Genomic DNA, 15,284 nt, shown 5'->3' on the forward strand with positions numbered 1-15,284 from the left:
TGGCAATCTTATAGAGCAGGGGTGGGGGAACCTCAGACGCGCAGGATGTTTACTGCCCGCTATGACCTTTTATCCAGCTCCCGGGCAGATTTTCAGGTACCACAATTCTTGGGCCGGCTCCTGTGTTTTGACGACCACAGGCCCTTGTTCTGTGAGCATGTGCTATACAGAGGTGCATGCGAAGAAGGATTACGTCCTGACACCAGCGTCAGCATCAGGACGTACTTTGTGGGTGGAGTTAGTGTGCCAATTTCTAAGGCCCCTTAAAGATGGTATAAATATCCAAATGACCCTTGTCAGAAAAAAGGTTCCCCACCCCTGTTATAGAGAATGAATGGAGCTGAGATGAGCATGCTTGACCTCTGCTCTCTTCAGACAGGGTTCTCCAAAGACCAAATAGAGGAGAAAATCCAGCTTCCAAAAATATCAAAATTTATTAAAGATAAAATCCAAAGTCCAAAAACATGGTTCACAGGAGAAGAAATAGCAGCAAGCTACATGTTTCGAACAATAAGTTCTTTTTCAAAGCTGCTCACCATGCACCAGAGTGAGGTTTAAATAGCAGCTGTGAAAATCACAGAAAATCACTCCACCACCTGATGCAGCAGTGATTATATACAATAAAAACGCAAAAATATCACAAAAAACATCACAAAAAAACAAAGAAATATATAATATACATATGTGAAATATATAGTACAACTAGACAATGTGAATCTCTCAGTAATGAAACATGATTTCCTTGCGAGCATTTAAGCCCATGGGATGGCAAGTGTTAAGGTAAAACATCCAATAAGCTTCACGCGTCATAAGACGTCTCTTCAAGTCTCCTCCTCTGGCTGTCACTCCAAGCCTCTCAATGCCGACAACCCGAAGGAATGCAGTATTTCTTTGATGACTGGTGATAAAATGCTTAGACGCATGAGACACAGAACGATTATTATTAGTGGACACAACAATATCAGTGATATGTTCAGAGATACGCGTCTTTAACATGCGAGTGGTACAACCTATGTAACTTAATTTGCATTTCATGCATGTTATCATATAAACCACATTCTTACTATTGCAGTTAATAAATTGCTGGATTTTATGTTCTTGTTTATCACTGCTATCAGTAAAAGAATGCGTGACAACAGAATGGGCACATGTGCGACATTTAGAAGCACCACAGTGATAAAAACCTATATGGTGTAACCATGTATGGGAGACTTTACTAGATTTAAATAGGCTGGGTGAGAGAATGTCAGACAAAGTGGTAGCCTTTTTTGCAATCACCTGACAGCCTGAAGATAGAATTTCAGAAAGAATCTCGTCCTCATATAAAATAGGAATGTTTTTCAAGATAAGAGATTTAATATCATTGTATTGAGGACTATATTTGATAGAGCAAAAGGTTTTTTGATTTTGATACACTTTTTTCTCCTTATTTTTTGATACCAGCATATCGCTGCGTTTTTTTTGTTGTACTATATTTTTAGCTCTATCAAGAGCCCACTTAGAATAGCCTCTTTTTTCTAATTTTTTACAACACAGATCGGTCTCTTGCTTTAAAATACTGGCATCATTACAATTCCTGGTTATTCTGGTAAGCTCGCCCACTGGTATGGACTTTATTGTATGTCCAGGATGGCTGCTGGACGCATGTAAAATGCTATTGCCAGAGAGGGGTTTATGAAATGTGGAGGTGGTAATAACATGGCCCACAGTACTGCACAGTGTCAAGTCCAAAAAAGAGATCATGTGCGGATTATGACTGCATGTGAAGCGAAGATTGAAGTCATTAGAATTGAGATGGACAAGAAACTCTGGTATGGCAGACACATCGCCACTCCAGATGAGGAGTAAATCGTCGATGTATCTACCATACCAGAAAATGTCCATCGCAAATGGGTTGCAATCCGAATAAAAAAACAATTCCTCCCAATATGACATTACCAAGTTAGCAACAGATGGTGAGTGTTTACCTCCCATAGAAACTCCTTTGCATTGGAGAAAGAACTGCTGATCAAAGGAGAAATAATTATGAGTCATTAAGAAAAAGATAACCTGTATAACATAATTGCACAAATCAATAGTGTAGTTACTGTACTTATGCAGATGAAATTCTAGTGCTTGAATGACAATGTTATGTGGAATACAGGTATACAATGAAATGACATCACAACTTATCCATTGAAAACCATCACACCATGCAATATTAGAGAGCTGATGTAGAACATCTCTTGAGTCTCTCAAAAAACCTGGAACTCTCACAACCAATGGCTGTAGAAGAGAGTCAACCCATTGGCTTAGACGTTCTGTTAGAGAACCCATCCCTGATAATATAGGGCGCATTGGTGGAGGTGTAATACCTTTGTGTACTTTGGGTAAGCCATACATTGTAGGTATAGTGGGGCAATCAACCTTGAGATACTCAACATGTGTTCTGGTTAGAACACCCAAAGCTGCGCCTTCATCTATCAAGCTGAACAGTTCTTTTTTGTAAACCGATGTGGGATCTGAAGGCAGTTTTCTGTACGTTGTGGTGTCATTCAAGAGATTGTTCATCTGATATTTATACATCAATGTGTCCATGACAACAATCAGGCCACCTTTGTCTGCCTTTTTTATAGTGATCTGGTCCATCTTTTTAATTTCCTGGAGAGCTCTGCGCTGCTTCCAATTTAAATTACCTTTATGTGTTCTGTGCTGGACATGTGTGTCTAAAGATCTCAGATCTCGTTCAATGACAGCTTGAAATCTGTCCATGCAGTCAACACGTGATTGAATAGGATAAAATGATGGATTTTTTGTTACAAATTGATCAGCTTGATTTACATCTCGGTTTAAAGATACATTAGACCCATTCAAGTCATTCAGATTTCTCAAAAGACATTGTTCATTAAACGTAAGGTCACAAAATTCATTCCTGACAGCAGAGGTATCCACAATGGAGGTAGATTCCTGTTTGAAAAAATGTCTTTTGACTGTCAAATTACGAATAAATCTGTTGATGTCTATCAATGTATGAAATAAATCAAACCGTTGATCCAGTGCATATTTGAGTCCCAAGGACAACACTTGCAATTGTTCAACTGAGAGATCACAACTAGAAATATTTAAAATATTAGAAAAATCACCTGAAAAAGATGTTACTTTCTGTTGCGGGTAGCCATGCGAAAGTTTCCTGCGGTGTTTGCGGCCCCCGCGCCTCTTGCGTTTTTTGAGTTAAATCTTCTTGGTCTACGGTAGTAGGTGTTGGTGTTATCCACATTTTGATTGATGTTTTCATCACCACCAGTTTCAATAGACCCATTATCCATAGAATCCATGTCTGAGGAACTGAAAGAAACTCGGCGCTCAGATATATCAGAGGAATTAGTACGTTTCAGGATTGGGCGAGGGCTTTTGTGTGCTTTCTGCCATCTACCCCATTCATATACCTGATTTGTTTGATAATCTCTTAAGTCACGTTGAAATTTATTTTTCTTGCGACTCATGATTAAATCTTCTGTTTTCAATAAAGATATTTTTATATTTTTTAATTCCTCATTATATTTAATAGTGTCTTTATTTTCCAAGCTAGTTTTAATGTTGTTGATTTCTGACTGAATATTTTTCAGCTTGGTGTCCTCATATTTCATGATTAATTGCATTAGCTGAATGGAGCAATTACTTAGGATCATATTCCACTCTTGCACAAACTGCTGTGAATATGTGGTGGTGGGAATTTTCTTAATGCGCAACCCTCTGGGGTTATCTGGGGCTTATCTGAGCGCCGAGTTTCTTTCAGTTCCTCAGACATGGATTCTATGGATAATGGGTCTATTGAAACTGGTGGTGATGAAAACATCAATCAAAATGTGGATAACACCAACACCTACTACCGTAGACCAAGAAGATTTAACTCAAAAAACGCAAGAGGCGCGGGGGCCGCAAACACCGCAGGAAACTTTCGCATGGCTACCCGCAACAGAAAGTAACATCTTTTTCAGGTGATTTTTCTAATATTTTAAATATTTCTAGTTGTGATCTCTCAGTTGAACAATTGCAAGTGTTGTCCTTGGGACTCAAATATGCACCGGATCAACGGTTTGATTTATTTCATACATTGATAGACATCAACAGATTTATTCGTAATTTGACAGTCAAAAGACATTTTTTCAAACAGGAATCTACCTCCATTGTGGATACCTCTGCTGTCAGGAATGAATTTTGTGACCTTACGTTTAATGAACAATGTCTTTTGAGAAATCTGAATGACTTGAATGGGTCTAATGTATCTTTAAACCGAGATGTAAATCAAGCTGATCAATTTGTAACAAAAAATCCATCATTTTATCCTATTCAATCACGTGTTGACTGCATGGACAGATTTCAAGCTGTCATTGAACGAGATCTGAGATCTTTAGACACACATGTCCAGCACAGAACACATAAAGGTAATTTAAATTGGAAGCAGCGCAGAGCTCTCCAGGAAATTAAAAAGATGGACCAGATCACTATAAAAAAGGCAGACAAAGGTGGCCTGATTGTTGTCATGGACACATTGATGTATAAAGATCAGATGAACAATCTCTTGAATGACACCACAACGTACAGAAAACTGCCTTCAGATCCCACATCGGTTTACAAAAAAGAACTGTTCAGCTTGATAGATGAAGGCGCAGCTTTGGGTGTTCTAACCAGAACACATGTTGAGTATCTCAAGGTTGATTGCCCCACTATACCTACAATGTATGGCTTACCCAAAGTACACAAAGGTATTACACCTCCACCAATGCGCCCTATATTATCAGGGATGGGTTCTCTAACAGAACGTCTAAGCCAATGGGTTGACTCTCTTCTACAGCCATTGGTTGTGAGAGTTCCAGGTTTTTTGAGAGACTCAAGAGATGTTCTACATCAGCTCTCTAATATTGCATGGTGTGATGGTTTTCAATGGATAAGTTGTGATGTCATTTCATTGTATACCTGTATTCCACATAACATTGTCATTCAAGCACTAGAATTTCATCTGCATAAGTACAGTAACTACACTATTGATTTGTGCAATTATGTTATACAGGTTATCTTTTTCTTAATGACTCATAATTATTTCTCCTTTGATCAGCAGTTCTTTCTCCAATGCAAAGGAGTTTCTATGGGAGGTAAACACTCACCATCTGTTGCTAACTTGGTAATGTCATATTGGGAGGAATTGTTTTTTTATTCGGATTGCAACCCATTTGCGATGGACATTTTCTGGTATGGTAGATACATCGACGATTTACTCCTCATCTGGAGTGGCGATGTGTCTGCCATACCAGAGTTTCTTGTCCATCTCAATTCTAATGACTTCAATCTTCGCTTCACATGCAGTCATAATCCGCACATGATCTCTTTTTTGGACTTGACACTGTGCAGTACTGTGGGCCATGTTATTACCACCTCCACATTTCATAAACCCCTCTCTGGCAATAGCATTTTACATGCGTCCAGCAGCCATCCTGGACATACAATAAAGTCCATACCAGTGGGCGAGCTTACCAGAATAACCAGGAATTGTAATGATGCCAGTATTTTAAAGCAAGAGACTGATCTGTGTTGTAAAAAATTAGAAAAAAGAGGCTATTCTAAGTGGGCTCTTGATAGAGCTAAAAATATAGTACAACAAAAAAAACGCAGCGATATGCTGGTATCAAAAAATAAGGAGAAAAAAGTGTATCAAAATCAAAAAACCTTTTGCTCTATCAAATATAGTCCTCAATACAACGATATTAAATCTCTTATCTTGAAAAACATTCCTATTTTATATGAGGACGAGATTCTTTCTGAAATTCTATCTTCAGGCTGTCAGGTGATTGCAAAAAAGGCTACCACTTTGTCTGACATTCTCTCACCCAGCCTATTTAAATCTAGTAAAGTCTCCCATACATGGTTACACCATATAGGTTTTTATCACTGTGGTGCTTCTAAATGTCGCACATGTGCCCATTCTGTTGTCACGCATTCTTTTACTGATAGCAGTGATAAACAAGAACATAAAATCCAGCAATTTATTAACTGCAATAGTAAGAATGTGGTTTATATGATAACATGCATGAAATGCAAATTAAGTTACATAGGTTGTACCACTCGCATGTTAAAGACGCGTATCTCTGAACATATCACTGATATTGTTGTGTCCACTAATAATAATCGTTCTGTGTCTCATGCGTCTAAGCATTTTATCACCAGTCATCAAAGAAATACTGCATTCCTTCGGGTTGTCGGCATTGAGAGGCTTGGAGTGACAGCCAGAGGAGGAGACTTGAAGAGACGTCTTATGACGCGTGAAGCTTATTGGATGTTTTACCTTAACACTTGCCATCCCATGGGCTTAAATGCTCGCAAGGAAATCATGTTTCATTACTGAGAGATTCACATTGTCTAGTTGTACTATATATTTCACATATGTATATTATATATTTCTTTGTTTTTTTGTGATGTTTTTTGTGATATTTTTGCGTTTTTATTGTATATAATCACTGCTGCATCAGGTGGTGGAGTGATTTTCTGTGATTTTCACAGCTGCTATTTAAACCTCACTCTGGTGCATGGTGAGCAGCTTTGAAAAAGAACTTATTGTTCGAAACATGTAGCTTGCTGCTATTTCTTCTCCTGTGAACCATGTTTTTGGACTTTGGATTTTATCTTTAATAAATTTTGATATTTTTGGAAGCTGGATTTTCTCCTCTATTTGTTCTATTGCCTCACGTGAAGACTGCACGTCATCCGGGCTTCCCCACAACAAATGCCTAGTAGGTGAGCTGGTTTTCTCATTTTTTTTTTTTCTCCAAAGACCCCATTCTCGGGAATGGTGTTTCCCCCAGTGATCAGAACCCCAGCAATTGGGACATTACCTCCTATTCTTTAACTTGCAAACTTAATACAACCCCTTTAACAATGTTGTTTGGTTCACATAACACATATTCAAATATCCACTTATTGTACTATAATAAAGTACAGTTCTTAACCCCTTAATGACAGCCAATATATCTTTTAACTAACCTGAGATATAAGAGAATAGCCTCCCCATTCAGGTGACAATCCAGCAGCTGTCGGTTGTGCACTATAGCTGACAACTTGCTGTATCAGCCACGATCAGTATTTGCACCTTCCAAATCTGATTAACCCCTTAGATGCTGCTGTCAATAGTGACTACATCATTTTAAATGGTTAACAGAGTGTGGGAGCTTCCTCTTTATCGAAACTGGTGCCCTCAGATCATGATTGTGTGGTCCTGATGTTTGCCATGGCAATTCACGTCCAAATAGTGGCCTTACAGTCTGACAGCTCTAGTAATCTGCTCAGAAGTTAGAGGCATTTAGGTTGTAAAAATACACATTTTCATTTCTGTCATACCACTTTGCATTAATTCCTGTAAGGCCTGTCCCACACGTCCGGAGTTATCTGTGTCCGTGTGCTCACGTAGCACATCAGTGTGGCACACGTGCGGCTGCCGTGTGCCGCCCATTTGCCGACTGGGTACCACACGGACCGTGCAGGAGACAGCGCTAGAGATAAGCGCTGTCCCCTGCATCTGGTGCTGAAGCCGGAATTCATTCCTTCTTCCCAGCAGCGTTCGCTGGAGAGAAGGAATGAAAAATCATTGTTTTTTATTTTTTTGGTGTTTAAAATAAAGATCCTTGTCACCACCCCCCTCCCACCCCCTGTGCGCCTGCCCGCTGGAAATAAAATACTCACCCGGCTTCCTCGATGCTTCATCTCAGTTCCGCAGCGTCTTCCTGTATGAGCGGTCACATGGTACTGCTCATTACAGTGATGAATATGCGGCTCCACCCCTATGGGAGGTGGAGCCGTATATTCACCACTGTAATGAGCGGCACCACGTGACCGCTCATACAGGACAAGCTGCGACGCTGAGAGGAAGCATCGAGGGAGCGGGGTGAGTATTTTATTTCCAGCGGGCAGGCGCACAGTGGGTGGGAGGGGGGTGGTGACAAGGATCTTTATTTTAAACGCCAAAAAATAAAAAAACAATGATTTTTCATTCCTTCTCTCCAGCGAACGCTGCTGGAGAGAAGAAATGAATGGCGGCTTCAGCACCATGCTGGGGGGACAGCGCTTACTGTAGCGCTGTCTCTTGCACTGCACACGGACAGCATCCATGTGCGGTACGTGTTTTACACGGACCCATTGACTTTAATGGGTCCGTGTGATCCGTGCGCTCCCACGAACACTGACATGTCTCCGTGTTTTGCACACGGACACACGGTCCGCAAAAAATCAATGACATCTGCAGAGACACATTGATTTTAATGTGTCTACGTGTGTCAGTGTCTCCGGTACGTGAGAAAACTGACACCACACGTACCGGAGCCACTGACGTGTGAAACCGGCCTAAAGCACCTGAAGGGTTAATAAACTACCTGACAGCAGTTTTCAATATGTCTAGGGGTGCTGTTTTTAAAATGGTATCACGTTTGGGGGTTTCCCAATATATGGGACCCCTAAAGGCACTTCAAACATGGATAAGTCCCTAAAAAAATACATTTTGTAAATTTCCTTGAAAAAATGAAAAATTGCTGCTACATTTTTAAACCTCCTAAAATGCTGACAAAATAAAATAACATTTTACAAATGGTGCTGATGTAAAGCAGATATGTGGGAAATGTTATTTATTAATGTTTTGCTGTGGTATGACAATCTGGATTAAAGGGATAATCATTCAAATTTAGAAAATTGTTTAACATTTTTCCCAAATTTTTGATATTTTTTATAAATAAACACAAAACATATTGACCTAAATTTACGATTATCATAAAGTATAATGTGTCACGAAAAAACGTTCTCAAAATCACTGGGATTTGTTGAAGCATTGCAGAGTTATTACCACATAAAGTGACACTGGTCAGATTTAAAAAATGTGGCTCTGTCACTAAGGGGGAATGCCTACATCAATTAGCCAGCCGGTTGAGCAGCTCCAATGAGTGTCCTTCTAAGTGGAAGACACAACATATTTGTGCATTTCAATGATTTCAAGTTGAAAGACACAACACAGCTCTATCCATGACTGTGTATCGTATCAGTTCCCTATAAAGTGGGTGGCATGGAGTGCAGTTGTGTACGGAAAATGCAGAGGGGCATGAGACCCATGTCTTTTGGTTCTTAGGGCCAGAGGGTCTTAGCAGTCAAACATCCACCAATCGTAATATTATTTAACATGTTAGCATTAGAAAATAGGAGACACCACTTCTAATTTCACAGAATTCATTTTTCCTCTCTGTATTCTCACCCCTGTAGCTTAGCTAAAAGCAACAGAAACCAATGCCAATAAAAAAAGCAATTAAAAAGTTTTCATTTTTATAGCCTTTTTAAAAAATTAAAAAGTCAATCTGATTGTTTAGCGACTTCCCAACTTTTTTTTTATATAAGAAGTGCAATTCTTAAAAAAAATAAATAAAAAAAACGGTATTTAATATTTCAACACTTTTTTCAGCCCCATTAGAGTTGTTCATTTAAAAAACCACCCAATGTATTATTATAAAGAATCATAGACAAATTTGTGAAAGAGGGTAATGTAATATTTGCATGTAGCTGAACAGTGGTCTCACAGAGCCAATGTTATTGGTGCGCTCTTATTACCCCAGTCCAACACTGGTAACAGCAGTTGCAGAATGTTGGTGTCAACCCCTTGAGTCCATACTACTACGCATGAAAGGAAAGTTGCATACTTCGTATGTACTGCATATAAGACTATTGGCTCTTCCAGTTCTTCTTGACAAAAATTAGACATTGAATATTCCCCATCAGTAATGGACTCCTCAGTGTTTGGGTATGAATTTCTATGATATTCACTTATTAATCTGCAGTTACATTCTTGAATGGGACAGGAGAGGGCCAGCAGAGAACATTTTGTCTCCCTGTCGGAGTTTGATTTAATATCACTGGAAGCAGCAACTTTCACCTGAGCTCAGTTACTACATAATATATTTCATGCACTTCACAAAACTGGCAAACTTATCTGAAAATCAATCATCAATTATTTATCACATCATCCAAAAAATTAAAAAGTCCTCTTTTTTATATTTTACTAATAACTGCCAGATCACATGATCCAAATAAATATGTCACATTACGTAATGCAGATTCTGCAGAAAACTAGGCAAGACTAGCATGACCAATAATTCTCTCCATAAATAATACGTTGACTTCACACAGGATATTTCCCAATGTGGAGGAATCTCTAGCAGTCCAGTAAGGAATATTCTTAATTTCGATTTATATAAAACATCAATAAATTGTTATATCTAAAGGATAAAGGGGACCATTCCGTTGTGCACACCTGTCTTAACCCCTTCACCCCAAAGCCTATTTTCACCTTCATTACCAGGCTAAGTTTTACAATTCTGACCACTGTCACTTTATGTGGTAATAATTCTGGAACGCTTCAATGGATCCAGGGCCGGACTGGGACTAAAATTCAGCCCTGGCATTTGAAGTTACACAGGCCCACTTGTCACATGGTGACTGTGAAATATCTTTTCACACTTGTAGGTTACAAGAAGTGAGGGGAGTGTAACACGACTATATAACATAGTTACAGCTGTATCCAACATTACAGCTCAGTCCTATTTATTGCTTTTAGTTGCAGTACCAAGAAAAGCCGCTACTTTACCTACATAACTGGATCTCGTAGATAATGAAGGGATTGAGACGACGAAAGGCTATGGAACCCCATTCTGATGCTCCATAAACTTATGCCTACAGCCACTTTTGGTTCCACTGTGCAGCACGAGACCCGGTGACTCTGAAGAGCGATGACATCAGTAACGTCACCGCTCTTCAGATATTTCGGGTCTTGCGCTGAGCTCGGCGACTGTGAAGAGCGGTATTGTTACTACCGTCACCGCTCTTCAGAGTCACTGGGTCTCACCAGGTCTGGGCTAGTAGTGGGGGGTGTCTGATAGACACCTCTCCATTACTTATACCAGGGATTAATAGCAGCTGACATTACACAGCTGACATCAACCCTAAAAATCATTACATATACCAGAATTAAATGCTCTGGAAGCTGGGAAAAGCAGTAGAGTTAGCGCTATTCCCAGGCGCCGGGTGCTAACTACAACTGTCATCATCCTTGCCCGGTCTCCCTGTGAAGCATTTCTCTTGTATTTACATGCGCTGATCTCAGGCCGCTAAACGAGTGTGATCGACAATACTGAAGTCGTTCACTTGTTTCCCGGCCTCTTTACACCAACTGAGAAAGAATGAAGGGAACAGAACAATCACAATTAGATCAATCTGTCCCCATACAATATCATGTTATCAGCAGCACATCTACAGTTTACACCGGCGATGTGCTGCTGAGAACATGGATTTCTGTTCCCACATAAACAATCCAATCACTCGATGAATAGGCAGCATTTTGCTTGTTTAGTATAATACACCCCATAGTCCTCCATATATTATAATGTGCACCTCAGTCCTCCATATAGTATAATACACTCCTCCATATAGTATAATATGCTCCTCATAGTCCTTCATGTACTATAATACACTCCTCAGTCCTCCATATAGTATAATACACTCCTCAGTCCTCCATATAGTATAATACACTCCTCGGTCCTCCATATAGTATAATACACTCCTCCATATAGTATAATACACTCCTCATAGTCCTCCAAATATTAAAATACACTGCAATTCCTCCATATAGTATAAAACACTCCTCAGTCCTCCATATAGTATAATGTACTGCCACAGTCCTCCATATAGTATAATACACTCCTCAGTCCTCCAAATAGTATAATACATTCCTCATAGTGCTCCATATAGTATAATGCCTGTTGTGAATTAGACTTTTTTGGCTCCCTCTTGTGGTCACTAGTGATATGACTCTGGGATTGTCTTTCCTCAGTTTGGCACCCACCTGGGTCGTTAGTCCAGGGGTGTTGCTATTTGAACTTCCTGAATTCTCAGTCTGGTGCCTGGCATCATTGTAATCAGTCCTTTCTGTTTGCTCCTGTCTGCTGGTCCTGGTTTTTGCAAAATTAAGCTAAGTCCTGCTTCCTTGTTTTTTGGTTATTTGTATTGCTCTTATTTTTTGTCCAGCTTGTACTAAATGTGATTCCTGATTTTGCTGGAATCTCTAGGGGGCTGGTATTCTCCCCCCGGGCCGTTAGACGGTTCGGGGGTTCTTGAATATCCAGCGTGGAAATTTTGATAGGGTTTTTGCTGACCGTATAAGTCATCTTACTATATTCTGCTATTAGTCAGTGGGCCTCTCTTTGCTAAATACCTAGTTCATTCTTACGTTTGTCTTTTCTTCTTACCTCACCGTTATTATTTGTTGGGGGCTTGTATCCAACTTTTGGGGTCTTTTCTCTGGAGGCAAGAAAGGTCTATCTTTTCCCTTCTAGGGTTAGTTAGTTCTCCGGCTGGCGCGAGATGTCTAGAACCAACGTAGGCACGTTCCCCGGCTGCTGCTATTTGTGGTGCTAGGATTTGATATACGGTCAGCCCAGTTACCACTGCCCTATGAGCTGGTTTTTTGTGTTTGCAGACTTGGTATTTATTTCTGAGACCCTCTGCCATTGGGGTCATAACAAATGCCCACCATTGTCATCCATGTAGTACAATTCACTTCCCATAGTATAATGCACCCCATAGTTCTTCATATAGTATAATGTATTCCCCATAGTCCTCGATACAGTATAATGCAGCCCACATATAGTATAATGATGCCACCCCAGAGTATAATGCAGCCACCCCACAGAATATATTGAGTATAATGTAACCCCCCCAGAGAATATAATGCAGCCCCCTCATATAGTATAATGCAGCCCCTGCATATATAATATATGGTAGGCCCCTCATAGAGCATATTGCAGCCCCCATACAGTTTAATGTAGCCCCTCCATAGAATAAAATGCAGCCCTCCTCATATAGTATAATGCAGCTCCCCATAGAATATAATACAGCCCCCCATAGAATATAATGTAGCCCCCTGAGAATGTAATACAGCCCCCCATGGAATGTAATACAGCCCCCCCCATAGAATGTAATACAGCCCCCCATAGAATGTAATACAGCCCTCCCCATAGAATGTAATACAGCCCCCCCATAGAATGTAATACAGCCCTCCCCCATAGAATGTAATACAGCCCACCCCCCTTAGAATGTAATACAGCCCCCCATAGAATGTAATACAGCCCCATAGAATGAAATACAGCACAGCCCCCATAGAATGTAATACAGCCCCCCATAGAATGTAATACAGCCCCCCATAGAATGTAATACAGCACAGCCCTCATAGAATGTTATACAGCCCCCCATAGAATGTAATGCAGCCAGCCCCCATAGAATGTAATGCAGCAAGCCCCCATAGAATGTAATGCAGCCAGCCCCATAGAATGTAATGCAGCCAGCCCCATAGAATGTAATGCAGCCAGCCCCCTTAGAATGTAATGCAGCCAGACCCATAGAATGTAATACAGCCCCCCATAGAATGTAATACAGCCCCCCCAATAGCCCCACAATCCAGTTATCACTCATTGATATATTTTAAAAAAACACTCTCCTCACCTCTCCTGGTGCCCCGTGCTGCTCCTGGCTCCGGTCTCAGCAGCTGCAGTGACAGTCTGCCCGGCACACAGCAGGTACATGATGATATAACATCATCGCACACCTGCAGTGTCAGAGGCAGAGTGGGGAATGATGGGAGAGGGAGCGTCAGCGGACGCTCTCTCCTCCATCATTGCATTCAACTGTACAGGCTTCTCGCTGGTATAGTTGAATGCGGCGGCGCTGGCGGGGGGGACGAGTCTGCACTGGGGGGATGAGTCGGCGCTGGGTGGGGAGGAGTCGGCGCTGGCGAGCGGCCCACTACTGCCACCGGCCCTTCTGGCATTTGCCAGAAGTGCCTGATGGCCAGTCCAGCCCTGAATGGATCCCACTGATTCTGAGATTGTTTTCTTATGACATATTGTACTTCATAATTGTGGTAACATTTCTTAGATGTGACTTGCTTTTATTTGTGAAAAACATCAGAAATTTGGAGAAAATTTTTAAAATTTAGCAATTTTCAAACTTTTAATTTTTATGCCTTTAATTCAGAGAGATGTGTCACACAAAATAGTTCATAAATAACATTTCCCACATTTCTAATTTATATCAGCACAATTTTTGAAACATAACTTTTTTTGTTAGGAAGTTAGAAGGGTTGGCTAGCATGGGGAACCCCGTGAATTAGATATATAAGACAAAATATAACTTTTAATATAATTGATTAAAAGGACAAAGACAACAAAAAACACGCACACATGAAAACGTGCTCTGTGAGTACACTCTATGATAGATTCCTTTGTCTCAGTACCTGTCTATCAGCAGAGGATGGCACCCTAGATATATATACGAGTGACGGTGCCCCTGCTCCTCGGTGGCTGCCCCTGAATGTCCTAGAAATCCCTATTATAGTGAGTCATACACACGCTCATGCTCACTAGGTGTGAAGGGTAGGAATACCAGGGCACCTGAATATAGCGATATGGACAGGCAAGTGTCAGAGAGATGAAAAAGGCGAGTGAACTGATCGGCACCAATAAGATAAAATTAGATAATAAATAGTATACTTAACAGTACCCCGCTGATCTGTTCCCTGCCAGTGAAATCCTGCCTGCCAGCGAAGGTTGTCACCCTACTTTTCAGCAGATAATTAAAAAAAACAGCGTGGAGACCCCTTTATTCTTGATAACCAACCTTGCAGATGCTGACAGTTGGGGGTTGCGGCCCCAGCTGTGAGCTTTGTCTAGTTGGTTCAATAAAATAGGGGGGAACCCACGTCGAGATTTTCATTCATTTATTTCCGAACGATCGCAGCCAGCGGCTGTGGAATACCCCGTTCATCCGCACTTACTGTCACTGTTATTAGCGGCAGCAGGTGTGGGATGATGGGGGTAACAGTCCCAAAAGCCCCCACCTGCTGTCGTTCGGTCTTTAATATGACGCTCATCATTCTCATCTGCTTGCCAGCAGAGCAGGGGAGAATGATGACAGCTGGCTTCAGCACCAGCCGCCAGGGAACAGCGCTTACTGTAGTGCTACTTCCCTGTGGGTTGTCCGTGTGGTACTGATGTGGCACATGGGTGGCACACGTGTGCCACACGTAGTACACACATGGACACGGATATCTCCGGTACCGTTTTTTCCGGTACTGGAAATATCAGGACGTGTGAAACCGGCCTAAGGCCTAATGCCTAACAAAGAAAGTGAATCCCAACAGCACCTACAAACAATTTGATTTCCTAGTCGAGACA

The 15,284-nt window shown here is 40.9% G+C and overlaps 1 protein-coding gene and 2 long non-coding RNA genes across 5 annotated transcripts in view; 1 reads left to right on the plus strand and 2 right to left on the minus strand.

Moving 5' to 3' along the window:
* The window catches only part of FHL2 (four and a half LIM domains 2), a 198,144-nt gene that overhangs the window by 22,132 nt on the left and 160,728 nt on the right, over window positions 1-15,284 (minus strand). The window lies entirely within an intron of this gene.
* Window positions 842-3,721, minus strand: LOC143816388 (uncharacterized). The gene is made up of 3 exons (XR_013223931.1): window positions 3,123-3,721; window positions 1,968-2,004; window positions 842-912 (listed from the first exon to the last, which is right to left on the minus strand). It is a non-coding gene; the product is annotated as an uncharacterized LOC143816388 (long non-coding RNA).
* Window positions 3,761-6,258, plus strand: LOC143816389 (uncharacterized). The gene is made up of 3 exons (XR_013223932.1): window positions 3,761-3,977; window positions 5,096-5,132; window positions 6,188-6,258. It is a non-coding gene; the product is annotated as an uncharacterized LOC143816389 (long non-coding RNA).

Source organism: Ranitomeya variabilis, chromosome 3, assembly GCF_051348905.1.
Source record: "Ranitomeya variabilis isolate aRanVar5 chromosome 3, aRanVar5.hap1, whole genome shotgun sequence".
Classification (NCBI taxonomy): Eukaryota; Metazoa; Chordata; class Amphibia; order Anura; family Dendrobatidae; genus Ranitomeya; species Ranitomeya variabilis.